The sequence below is a fragment of the Ranitomeya variabilis genome, chromosome 2 (genome assembly GCF_051348905.1).
Source record: "Ranitomeya variabilis isolate aRanVar5 chromosome 2, aRanVar5.hap1, whole genome shotgun sequence".
Lineage (NCBI taxonomy): Eukaryota > Metazoa > Chordata > Amphibia > Anura > Dendrobatidae > Ranitomeya > Ranitomeya variabilis.
The window spans coordinates 373,127,604-373,141,455 of NC_135233.1; the positions used below are offsets into that span (position 1 = coordinate 373,127,604).

General features: G+C 44.3%; 1 non-coding gene across 1 annotated transcript; it reads left to right on the top strand.

Moving 5' to 3' along the window:
• The first annotated feature begins 511 nt into the window (after positions 1 to 511).
• Positions 512 to 584, top strand: TRNAK-CUU (transfer RNA lysine (anticodon CUU)). Its single transcript has one exon. It is a non-coding gene; the product is annotated as a tRNA-Lys (tRNA).
• Positions 585 to 13,852: the final 13,268 nt, after the last annotated feature.

Consider the following 13,852-nt stretch of genomic DNA (forward strand, 5'->3'; position numbering starts at 1 on the left):
CGTCAATACCTGGCACTGCCGCCGGCGCTCCGGATTGCAGCTACATGTATTGCTACGCGCCCGCATGCTCCGAGTACCGGGTGCAGTGCCAGTGATTGACATGCGAGACGCATCCAAGTTTCTCGCATGTGAGAATGAGCCCTTAAAGGCATTTTACGGGTGTTAGCAATAGTGACTGTATGACTAAGGCCAGGATCACACACAGCGAGATATGGCCGAGTCTCACAGGTTAAAATCCGGCTCTGCTGCCGGCACTTCAGAGCAGAGCGTGCGGTCGCACAGCAATACATGGAGCTGCACGCTTCGCTCTGGAGTGGCGGTCGCAGAGCCGGGTTTTAACCTGCGAGACTCGGACGTATTTCACACAAGTGAGAAGGAGCCCTAAAACTCCAGTCTGTGCTCCACCCCCATAAGTGGAATGTGGTGTAACGTGAGTCCCTACAGATGGCAGTGTGGGGGAGGGGAGGTTGGTCTACTATGTAGATGTAAACATAGGGTCTACAGACAACCAGCCCGGCTAGCTCAGTCGGTAGAGCATGAGACTCTTAATCTCAGGGTCGTGGGTTCGAGCCCCACGTTGGGCGCTGTGGTTTTTTTGCCTCACTGATAACAGATGTGGATTCTCCGAACTTTTCGCCTAAATTCTGGAAACTTCGTCTTTATTTCACTCTTTTCTATACGTCATGTGTCCATATGCTGCAGACGTGTTAGACAGTCTCCACCCACCCACCATCCGTTGTGCAAAAATCTTTTCAGAAATTACATTTTTTTAATGCTTTTTTGTAATCTGATCCGCCATTTGTCATCTTCTCTTGCGGGCACGCTGAGTCAGTGTCACGTGCAGATTTTCTCCCATAGAACTGCATTAGGTGCGGAAAATCCACAGGTAAAAAATGTATTTGCTGCGGAAATGCACTAAAAACAGGTGTAATCCGCACATCACTATATCAATGAAGTGTTATCAAAGCCAAATGCCAGGAAGCATCAAAAACAAAGTAGCGTGGTTTAACCCCTTCATCACCTTGGGATTTTCCGTTTTTGCGTTTTCGTTTTTTGCTCCCCTGCTTCCCAGAGCCTTACCTTATTTTTCCATCAGAATGGCCATGTGAGGGCTTGTTTTTTGTGGGACGAGTTGTACTTTAGGCTAGGTTCACATTGCGTTAGTGCAGTTCGTTCAACGCATGCGTTAAACGGACTGCGCAACGCAAGTGTCTTTTAACCCCTTAATCCCATATGACGTACTATCCCGTCAAGGTGACCTGGGACTTAATTCCCAGTGACGGGATAGTACGTCATAGCGATCGGCCGCGCTCACGGGGGGAGCGCAGCCGATCGCGGCCGGGTGTCAGCTGACTATCGCAGCTGACATCCGGCACTATGTGCCAGGAGCGGTCAAGGACCGCCCGCGGCACATTAACCCCCGGCACATTAACCCCCGGCACACTGCGATCAAACATGATCGCAGTGTACCGGCGGTACAGGGAAGCATCGCGCAGGGAGGGGGCTCCGTGCATGCTTCCCTGAGACGATCGGTACAAGGCGATGTACTCACCTTGTACCGAGCGTCTCCTCCCTGCAGTCCCCGGATCCAAAATGGCCGCGGGGCTGCATCCGGGTACTGCAGGGAGTACTTCCGGGTCCACAGCAGGCGCTGGTAAGCCTGCAGCGCTGTCAGTAAGATCGCTGATCTGACAGAGTGCTGTGCAAACTGTCAGATCAGCGATCTGTGATGTCCCCCCCGGGACAAAGTAAAAAAGTAAAAAAAAAATTCCACATGTGTAAAAAAATAAAAAAAATTCCTAAATAAAGAAAAAAAAAATATTATTCCCATAAATACATTTCTTTATCTAAATAATAAAAAAACAATAAAAGTACACATATTTAGTATCGCCGCGTCCGTAACGACCCAACCTATAAAACTGTCCCACTAGTTAACCTTAAGAAAAAACCGTAAGAAACACCGTACGAAAACAACACCGTAAGAACACCGTAAGAAAAAAAAAAAAACCGAGCCAAAAAACAACGCTTTATTATCATACCGCTGAACAAAAAGTGGAATAACACGCAATCAAAAAGATGGATATTAATAACCATGGTACCGCTGAAAACGTTATCTTGTCCCGCAAAAAACAAGCCGCCATACAGCATCATAAGCAAAAAAATAAAAAGTTATAGTCCTCAGAATAAAGCGATGCCAAAATAATTATTTTTTCTATAAAATAGCTTTTATCGTATAAAAGCGCCAAAACATAAAAAAAGATATAAATGAGATATCGCTGTAATCGTACTGACCTGACGAGTAAAACTGCTTTATCAATTTTACCAAATGTGGAACGGTATAAACGTCTCCCCCAAAAGAAATTCATGAATAGCTGGTTTTTGGTCATTCTGCCTCACAAAAATCGGAATAAAAAGCGATCAAAATATGTCATGTGCCCGAAAATGTTACCAATAAAAACATCATTTCGTCCCGCAAAAAACAAGACCTCACATGACTCTATGGACCAAAATATGGAAAAATTATAGGTCTCAAAATGTGGAGACGCAAAAACATTTTTGCTATAAAAAGCGTCTTTTAGTGTGTGACAGCTGCCAATCATAAAAATCCGATATAAAAAAGTGCTATAAAAGTAAATCAAACCCCCCTTCATCACCCCCTTAGTTAGGGAAAAATAATAAAATAAAAAAAATGTATTTATTTCCTTTTTCCCATTAGGATTAGGGCTAGGGTTAGGGTTAGGGTTAGGGTTAGGGCTAAGGTTAGGGCTAGGGTTAGGGCTAGGGTTAGGGTTAGGGCTAGGGTTAGGGCTAGGGTTAGGGCTAGGGTTGGAGCTAAAGTTAGGGTTAGGGTTGGGGCTAAAGTTAGGGTTAGGGTTGGGGCTAAAGTTAGGGTTAAGGTTGGGGCTAAAGTTAGGGTTAGGATTACATTTACGGTTGGGATTAGGGTTAGGGGTGTGTCAGGGTTAGGGGTGTGGTTAGGGTTACCGTTGGGATTAGGGTTAGGAGTGTGTTTGGATTAGGGTTTCAGGTAGAATTGGGGAGTTTCCACTGTTCAGGCACATCAGGGGCTCTCCAAACGCGACCTGGCGCCCGATCTCAATTCCAGCCAATTCTGCGTTGAAAAAGTAAAACAGTGCCCCTTCCCTTCCGAGCTCTCCCATGCGCCCAAACAGGGGTTTACCCCAACATATGGGGTATCAGCGTACTCGGGACAAATTGGACAACAACTTTTGGGGTCCAAGTTCTCTTATTATCCTTGGGAAAATAAAAATTTGGGGGGCTAAAAATCATTTTTGTGGGAAAATTTTTTTTTTTATTTTCACGGCTCTGCGTTGTAAACTGTAGTGAAACACTTGGGGGTTCAAAGTTCTCACAACATATCTAGATAAGTTCTTTGGGATGTCTAGTTTCCAATATGGGGTCACTTGTGGGGGGTTTCTACTGTTTGGGTACATCAGGGGCTCTACAAATGCAATGTGACGCCTGCAGACCAATCCATCTAAGTCTGCATTCCAAATGGCGCTCTTTCCTTTCCGAGCTCTGCCATGCGCCCAAACAGTGGTTCCCCCCACATGTGGGGTATCAGCGTACTCAGGACAAATTGGACAACAACTTTTGGGGTCCAATTTATCCTGTTATGTTGAGGAGAGCCATAAGATCAAATACTTAATTAACCTCAAGACGTAAGAGATTGAGAGAAGCAACCCATAACGTGTATTGTTTAACCTTACATAAGTTTTCTCAGATCAAATTGATACACTAAAGATGGCTGCCATTTCCTGTATCAGCATGCCATGTGCTGGTATCCAAGATGACGCCCACCCTGATGACCTCATGGATCCACCCACAGTGACGCCCACCCTGATGACCTCATGGACCAACCCACCCTGATGACCTCATGGATCTGCCCATGGACTTGCTCATTGCCCAACCCACTAACCAATGGAATACATCCGATCACTCCCATTTTAGAGCTAACCGAGCCCCCTTACAGGAGATATATAAACTTGTGTCTGACTAAATAAAGGCCCCCTTGGAGCTGAGCCACAGATTGATCAAGGAGAGTTTACATCTGACTGTGTCTGTCTGGTGTATTTCTTTAGTGCGCACATGATCAATATCCATTAGGCCAGGAGTAGGCAACTAGATAGTGAACATTTTATTAATTGTTCAACCCAACAGTTACCCTTGTGAAAATACAAAACTGGGGGCTAAAAATTCATTTTTGTGAAAAAAATAATAATTTGTATTTTCACGGCTCTGCGTTATAAACTGTAGTGAAACACTTGGGGGTTCAAAGTTCTCACAACACATCTAGATAAGTTCCTTGGGAGGTCTAGCTTCCAATATGGGGTCACTTGTGGGGAGTTTCTACTGTTTGGGTACATCAGGGGCTCTGCAAATGCAACGTGACGCCTGCAGACCAATCCATCTAAGTCTGCATTCCAAATGGCGCTCCTTCCCTTCCGAGCTCTGCCATGCGCCCAAACAGTGGTTCCCCCCCACATACGGGGTATCAGCGTACTCAGGACAAATTGGACAACAACTTTTGGGGTCCAATTTCTCCTGTTACCCTTGGGAAAATACAAAACTGGGGGCTAATAAATCATTTTTGTGAAGAAAAAAATAATAATTTTTATTTTCACGGCTCTGCGTTATGAACTGTAGTGAAACACTTGGGGGTTCAAAGCTCTCAAAACACATCTAGATAAGTTCCTTAGGGGGTCTACTTTCCAAAATGGTGTCATTTGTGGGGGTTTTAATGTTTAGGCACATCAGGGGCTCTCCAAACGCGATATGGTGTCCCATCTCAATTCCAGTCAATTTTGCATTGAAAAGTCAAATGGCGCTCCTTCCCTTCCGAGCTCTCCCATGCGCCCAAACAGTGGTTTACCCCCACATATGGGGTATCAGCGTACAACTTTTGGGGTCCATTTTCTCCTGTTACCCTTGGTAAAATAAGACAAATTGGAGCTGAAATAAATTTTGTGTGAAAAAAAGTTAAATGTTCATTTTTATTTAAACATTCCAAAAATTCCTGTGAAACACCTGAAGAGTTAAAAAACTTCTTGAATGTGGTTTTGAGCACCTTGAGGGGTGCAGTTTTTAGAATGGTGTCACACTTGGGTATTTTCTATCATATAGACCCCTCAAAATAACTTCAAATGAGATGTGGTCCCTAAAAAAAAATGGTGTTGTAAAAATGAGAAATTGCTGGTCAACTTTTAACTCCCTAACAAAAATTTTTTTTGCTGATGTAAAGTAGACATGTGGGAAGTGTTACTTATTAAGTATTTTGCGTGACATATCTCTGTGATTTAAGGGCATAAAAATTCAAAGTTGGAAAATTGCAAAATTTTCAAAATTTTCGCCAAATTTCCATTTTTTTCACAAATAAACGCAAGTTATATCAAATAAATTTTACCACTATCATGAAGTACAATATGTCACGAGAAAACATTGTCAGAATTGCCAAGATCCGTTGAAGCGTTCCAGAGTTATAACCTCTAGCGGTGACGGACCCGAAAACGCTGCAGACCACGTCTGAGGGTCCGTCACAGAATGACGGCACATCGCTAACGCATGCCGATTATGACATGCGTTAGCGATGCGCTACATAATGGCAGCTAATGGTGCGCTAACGCATCCGTTACATAGTGTTAGTGCTGCTATGTAACGGATGCCATCAGCACATTGCCATTAGCGCAATGTGAACCCAGCCTTAGAACTACACCATTGGTTTTACCATATAATGTACTGGAAAACGGGATAAATATTCCAAGTGAGGTGAAATTACAATAAAAATGCAATTCCAGAATTGGGTTTTTTCTTTTTTTTTTTTACCACGTTCACTAAATGCTAAAACTGACCTGCTATTATGATTCTCCAGGTCATTACGAGTTCGTAGACACCAAACATGTCTAGGTTCTTTTTTATTTAAGTGGTGAACAAAAATTGGAGACATTTTCTGAGACCTGTAGCATCTTCAGTTTTCGGGATCTGGAGCTGGCTGAGGGCTTTTTTTTGTGTGCCGAGCTGACATTTTTTCTATATTATTTTGGTGCAGATAACATTGTTGAGGAGAGCCATAAGATCAAATACTTAATTAACCTCAACACATAAGGTAATTGAGGGAAACAACCTATAACATGTATTGTTTAACCTTACATAAGTTTTCCTCAGACAAAGTAAGACACTTAAGATGGCTGCCATCTCCTATACCAGAGCCATGCGGTCTGGTATCCAAGATGAACAATGAAGACACTGAAGATGGCCACCATTTCCTGTTTCAGCAGACCATGCGGTCTGGTATCCAAGATGACGCCCACTTTGATGACCTCATGGATCCACCCACAGCGACGCCCACTCTGATGACCTCACGGACCAACCCACCTAGATGACCTCATGGATCCGCCCATGGACTTGCTCATGCCCAACCCACTAACCAATGGAATACATCCGATCACTCCCATTTTAGAACTAACCGAGCCCCCTTACAGGAGATATATAACATTGTGTTTGACTAATAAACTTCCCTTCTTGGAGCTGAGCCACACTTTGATCAAGGAGAGTTACAGCTGACTGTGTCTGGTGTATTTCTTTAGTGCACATGATCAATATCCATTAGGCCAGGAGTAGGCAACTAGAGAATTGAACATTTATATTAATTGTTCGACCCTAATATTTGGCGCCCAACGTGGGGCCAGCAGAGGAAGAGCCCTGAACCCTGTAGAACCGGCGACTGGAACGGCTGGATGCACTGAGTACCCCGAACCTGGAGACTGATCAACTCCTTAACAGAACACGGTAAGTCTGCTGATTTTTATAATCTGTAGTCTTTACCTGTGTCCTTCGGGGTATCCTGTGCAGATTGCCTGACCGTGTCCGGTTTTCTTGGTATCTGTAAGACGGCAGAAAGGGTATCTCCGCTGCTGGTCATTTAATTGCAAGAACCGTCACGTTTTAGTTGCCTACTGCCTGTTACATGTTGTGAAGAGGGGAGATGATTGGTAGTAAAGAAGAGAAATATTGTGTAAGGACAGTCAAAGCAGGTTAGTGTTTACAGAGGGCTAGAGGCAAGTGATAAAACAAGAAAAACTGGTTTTTACAGAGGGGTATGACTGGTAGTCATTGTGTTTGGAACAGAACGGGTTTCTAGGAAAGTCAAAGCAAGTGTTTACAGAAAGCAAAGCATGTGGTAGGACGAGAAAAACAGGTTTTGTTTTTAAAGAAGGAAAGAAAGCAAGTGTAGGAAAAAAAATAAAATAATTTTTGTCTGTGGTATACGGTTGTCGCCTGTGATAAGATTTTCAGTTCTGTACATGAGGACTAGGACCTTGAGTGATTGACTCGGCCTAGGGGGACCCGGTAAATCTTGGAGCGAATTGGCTCAGTTCGGGCATAATAAATTGTGTAGCGGCTCATTGAAACTTGGAGTGATTGACTCAGTTTGAGCCAATTAAATTTATAGTTTTCCTTTTTTTTTTTTTTTTTGCCCCGTGACATCGAGTGAGTGACTCTGCACAGGGACCGGTAAGTTAGGGAGCAATTTGACAAAGTAGGGAATAATTGGTTTGTAAAGTACGGAGCACGGAAGTCAGACAGGGACCACGTGACAAGAAGGCATAGGAGCTGAGTACTGCAGACTCAGTTCCCTTTTAGAATCTCAGGTTTGAGTCATCTCCCCCGTCTTATTGTTTGTTTGGTGTTTGTTATCTTGATAGATAGATATATATCTATAGAAAGATGGAGAAATTAATGCAGTTCTGCCGTATGGGCACTAAGCCAAATTCAGATGGCAAGTTAGACTCATGCAAATTAGTGGAAATTGTGTGGAATGCCAGAAGGGGGGATGGTTACAGCCCCTGGAGTGGAAGCTTGTCTTGAGATAAAAGAAAAGGTATCCTAGAAGATAATGGATTGTTGTCTATTGCTAGGGCAGGAGAAAGAGTCTCTGAAAGTACATATATATAAAAAAAAAAAAAAAAAAGGAAAAATTGGAAATTGGGTAGAAGAGAAAAGGAATACAAAGAATAGAGTTTTGAGTTGTGTATTACAAAAATATATCCTGTGAGCGGCCACCACCGTATAATGGTGGCTCAGAGCCATGTGGTAAATGTAATGGTCGCCATTTTGGTAATGGCCAATGTGTTAAATGTGATAGCAGCCAAAATGGTGGCTCAGAGCCATGTGGTAAATGTAATGGTCGCCATTTTGGTAATGGCCAATGTGTTAAATGTGATAGCAGCCAAAATGGTGGCTCAGAGCCATGTGGTAAATGTAATGGTCGCCATTTTGTTAATGGCCAATGTGTTAAATGTGATAGCAGCCAAAATGGTGGCTCAGAGCCATGTGGTAAATGTAATGGTCGCCATTTTGGTAATGGCCAATGTGTTAAATGTGATAGCAGCCAAAATGGTGGCTCAGAGCCATGTGGTAAATGTAATGGTCGCCATTTTGTTAATGGCCAATGTGTTAAATGTGATAGCAGCCAAAATGGTGGCTCAGAGCCATGTGGTAAATGTAATGGTCGCCATTTTGTTAATGGCCAATGTGTTAAATGTGATAGCAGCCAAAATGGTGGCTCAGAGCCATGTGGTAAATGTAATGGTCGCCATTTTGTTAATGGCCAATGTGTTAAATGTGATAGCAGCCAAAATGGTGGCTCAGAGCCATGTGGTAAATGTAATGGTCGCCATTTTGTTAATGGCCAATGTGTTAAATGTAATAGCAGCCATCTTGGTGGTGGTAAATATAATTCTAATGGCAGCCATCTTGGTGGTGGTAAATATAATTCTAATGGCAGCCATCTTGGTGGTGGTAAATATAATTCTAATAGCGGCCATCTTGGTGGTGGTAAATATAATTCTGACGGCAGCCATCTTGGTGGTGGTAAATATAATTCTGACGGCAGCCATGTTGTGGATGGCAAAGGTGTTAATTCTGAAGGCAGCCATGTTGTGGATGGCGAATGTGCTGCTCCTGGTGGTGAACATCTCAGATTAAGGCTACACGCCACATCACCAAATCCTTGTTACCCAGTAATGACCACTAACGGCCAATACTATATTCCTTCGGGAAGTGAACAGGCTTTACCCATGTTTCCTATCTCTGTTGTTTCCAATGGGGCACCAACCCTTTCCTCTATCACTCCTGTTGTGAATCCAGCAGTCCTCCCACCTGGATCGTCCCCAGCACCTACCCTTTCTACTGTCACTTCCACTGCCAATTTAGCCGCACACCCACATGAGATGCTCCAAGCAGCGGCCTCTCCTCCCAATGCTTCCACAACAGCACTCTCACGCAGCCTACATAACCCTATGCCCAGTACCTCACAGGCTGTCTCGCAGCCAAGCGCACACCTGTATGGGACGGTGGCGACTGTATCAAGGGGGGGGCTCAATGTGGGAGGGGGATACCAATAGCACAGGAAGCACAAAGGGGAGGGAATGTTGGCAACCTATTTTTGAAAAAGAACTTCCTGAGGGACCCTTGTTAGTGGTGGGAAAGGGTGACATAACAACAATGGAGACAGACGCTATTGTTAATGCTGCCAATTCTCGGTTAGAGCACAATGGAGGTGTAGCTAGAGCTATAGTGGAAGCAGGAGGGGCGACTATTCAAGCTGACAGTCAAATCATTGTTGAGTCACGTGGTCAGATAGCTGTTGGGGACATAGCGGTGACTAAAGCTGGCAGTCTCCTGTGTAGAATGATCATACACACTGTGACCCCTACTTATGACCCTATTCATCCAGACGTTAGTGCTCAGCAACTTCATGCAGCAATAACTCGCATTAATGAGGACAGGACTGTTAAAGCTTTTAAGACTGCCTGCGTCACCTGGAGCCCATACCATGATACTGGAGCTGCCCAAATAGAGCCCTTCATTCCAGGACTGTTACCTCCTCCGGCTCCTCATACACAAGGGACTACATCTCTACTCCCGCTTCAGGTGCCACCGCCAACAGTGCCAATGCTCATGTCTGAGGAGCCCACCATCTGTGTCAAGTTTACACCCCGGCACGCTGCTACTCTGTTGAACCAAGTTCTAGATCCAGAAAAACAGCCGATGCCTTTCTACAGGAGCATGACGAGACATGGGACTCTGGTGTTGAGTTCTGCCAAGAACCTAAGACAAGGGCCTCGGATGAGTTGGCTGACCTATCAATTATTATTGTTGCCAAAGGTTTCCAGATGCCTCAAAGCTGATGCAGCCATTGTACGATGACCTCAAGACGTCAGCGTTTCCACTATGTACCAAATCCGTGGAAGCTTTCTAAGCTCTTAAACAGGCCATACAGTCTGCACCAGCTCTTGGAATCCCAAATTATCAACTACCTTTTTACTTGTTTGTCAATGAAGTAGCAGGACATGCTTTCGGAGTCCTAGCACAAAAACATGGGGGAAGAACAAGACCAATCGGCTACTACTCTGCCCGCCTGGACTCTGTGTCTCAAGCTTCCCCGACTTGCCTCAGAGCTGTTCATGCTGCACATATGCTTCTGGACAAAACTTCTGATATCATCTGAGGACATCCAGTTCTCTTAATGGCTCCACACGACATAATTGCTTTGTTGGAACCTAAACATCTGTTGGTGCAGCATCATATGAGACTCCAATGTTCGATCTTGGTTCCGGATAATGTCACTCTAGTCCGCTGCAGCATCTTCAAACTGTCCACGCTGCTTCCTCTTTCCAGGGGGGATGTGGATGATACTGATGCTCTCGGAGAAGATGCCTCTACACACTCAGAGGATCATGACTGTCTCGAACAAATGCATGAAGAAGTAGCCTCCCAGAAAAGCGTGTCTGAAGACCCACTCCCACATGCTGACCTGACGTTCTTCACTGATGGTTCCAGATTTGCAGATAAAACAGGAAGATTCCATACGGGGTATGCCGTGGTTACACATGACCAGGTCATCTCAGCTGGATCGCTACCACCGCACATGTCTGCACAAGAAGCGGAACTTAAAGCTTTGACGTTGGCTTGTCAGGAAGCGACGGAGAAGGTGGTCAACATCTACACGGATTCAAGATACGCTTTTGGAGTGGCTCATGACTTCGGCAGTATCTGGGCAGCCAGAGGATACCTAACGTCCAGTGGAACTCCTGTAAAACATGCTGCTATCATACAAGAACTTGTGGTCGCTCTGAATCTACCTTCAGAGGTTGCAGTGATCAAGATCAAAGCTCACGGGAGATTGGATTCTCCAGAAGCAAGGGGGAACTTCTTTGCTGACAAAACAGAAAAAACCTATGCTGTGGATCCATTTAGGAAAGAGAAAGCAGCGATGTACGTGTCACAAGACACTGAAGAAGGGACTAAAGCCTCTCTTATGAGGATTATCCATCTACATCAAGACAAGACATCAGATGATGAAAAGAAGTCATGGCAAGAAGGAGGAACTAAAAAAAGATGAAGATGGAGTCTGGAGGGTGAACACAAAGGTCTACCCCGTAATCTGTACCCTTCAGTGACAGAATGGGCACACGGTATCACCCACAGAGGCAAGAATCGGATGAATGACCTGATTTGGAAGACCTACATGGCACCTGGGATTTCTGTCACCCAAAAATATTGCAAGTCCTGCCTTGTGTGTGCAACATGCAATCCAGCACCGCCTCAGAAACATTTGGCTAAACCACTATCCCTTTCAGAGAGTTCAGATCGATCGTATTCAAATGCCAAAAGTAGGGAAGTGCGAGTACGTACTGGTAGTGACTGACATGTTCTCAGGATGGCCCGAAGCCTATCCAGTAACCAACATGACTGCCAGAGTGACTGTTAAGAGACTGATGACTGAAGTAGTCTGCAGATATGGGGTCCCAGAGGTAATTGAGAGTGACCAAGTACCTGCGTTCATTGCAGCACTGTCTAAGGAACTATGAACATTAGTGGGAGCGGATTTGGGTTTACATACTCCATATCACCTACACAGCAGTGGGAAAGTAGAAACACTGAATGGCACCTTGAAAAATAAAATACTGAAAGCCAGTTAGGAGGTCAGACTTGGGACAGACATTTTGCACGTTGCCTTATACTCAGTCAGAAACACTACAAGGGGTCCCATTAAACTCACACCATACGAGATTCTTTTTGGGGGGCCTCCAAGATTGGGTCAATATTTTCCACAACAGCTAGCCTTGGGAAGTGATATTCTTGTAAATTATGTAATTGTTGTTACTAAAGAACTGTCAATAACACATGTACGAGTTTTATCATCCATTCCAGGTCCAGATTCCAGTGAAGGTACCCATGCTTTCCAACCTGGTGACTACGTGCTTGTAAAGAAGTTCATCAGAAAAGACATTCCTGGAGTCGAGATTTAAGGGTCCCTACCAAGTGCTCCTGACTACTCCTACTTCGGTCAGGATTGCTGAGCGCCTCCTGGATCCATCTCTCACATTATAAACTTGTTAGACAGTTAGGGACAGAGTAGGATCTGACCTGCTTGTCAAAGTCCAGCTACAAAGGGAGGTTTTCCACAAGGGAAAACTTGTCTCAAACTGGTGAAAACTCCAATTCCCCCTCCCGGGCAAGACGGTCGGATCTAGGATGTGTACAACAGGGTTAGTCGCACATGTGTATTTTACTCTAAGTAACCATGGAGATGGGAGATTGGAGAGTAATAGATCCAGCAGGTTGGGAAGTCCCGAGGACACTGGTAACACGCTCCGATATACCTCCTCAGTATACCCATAATTGGTCACACATTCTCTGGTGTCTATAGCATCCATATTGTCATGAAGCCTATGATGTCATAATAACACTTAACATCGATGGGTTAGGGAACCACGGTGGGATCAAGATAAAAGAAAAGGTTAATAAAGTATTTAGGGGGGACTGTTGAGGAGAGCCATAAGATCAAATACTTAATTAACCTCAACACATAAGGTAATTGAGGGAAACAACCTATAACATGTATTGTTTAACCTTACATAAGTTTTCCTCAGACAAAGTAAGACACTTAAGATGGCTGCCATCTCCTATACCAGAGCCATGCGGTCTGGTATCCAAGATGAACAATGAAGACACTGAAGATGGCCACCATTTCCTGTTTCAGCAGACCATGCGGTCTGGTATCCAAGATGACGCCCACTTTGATGACCTCATGGATCCACCCACAGCGACGCCCACTCTGATGACCTCACGGACCAACCCACCTAGATGACCTCATGGATCCGCCCATGGACTTGCTCATGCCCAACCCACTAACCAATGGAATACATCCGATCACTCCCATTTTAGAACTAACCGAGCCCCCTTACAGGAGATATATAACATTGTGTTTGACTAATAAACTTCCCTTCTTGGAGCTGAGCCACACTTTGATCAAGGAGAGTTACAGCTGACTGTGTCTGGTGTATTTCTTTAGTGCACATGATCAATATCCATTAGGCCAGGAGTAGGCAACTAGAGAATTGAACATTTATATTAATTGTTCGACCCTAATAACATCTTTTGATCACCCATTATTGCATTTTATTGCAATGTTGCGTAGACGAAAAAAAGTAATTCTAGCGGTTTTTTTTCTCGTTACCCCGTTTACTCATCTGATTAATTCTTTTTATATTTTGATAGATCAGATGTTTCTGAACGTAGCGATACCAAATATGTGCATTTTTTATTTTTGTTTTATTTTCAATGTAGCAAAAAGAGGATGATTTTAACTTTTATCTACTATATAATTGTCTAAGGGTAACTTCCGTCTGTCTTTCCTTCTGTCTGTCTGTCTTTCTGTCACGGATATTCATTGGTCGCGGCCTCTGTCATGGAATCCAAGTCGCTGATTGGTCTCGCCAGCTGCCTGTTATGGCTGCCGCGACCAATCAGCGACAGCCACAGT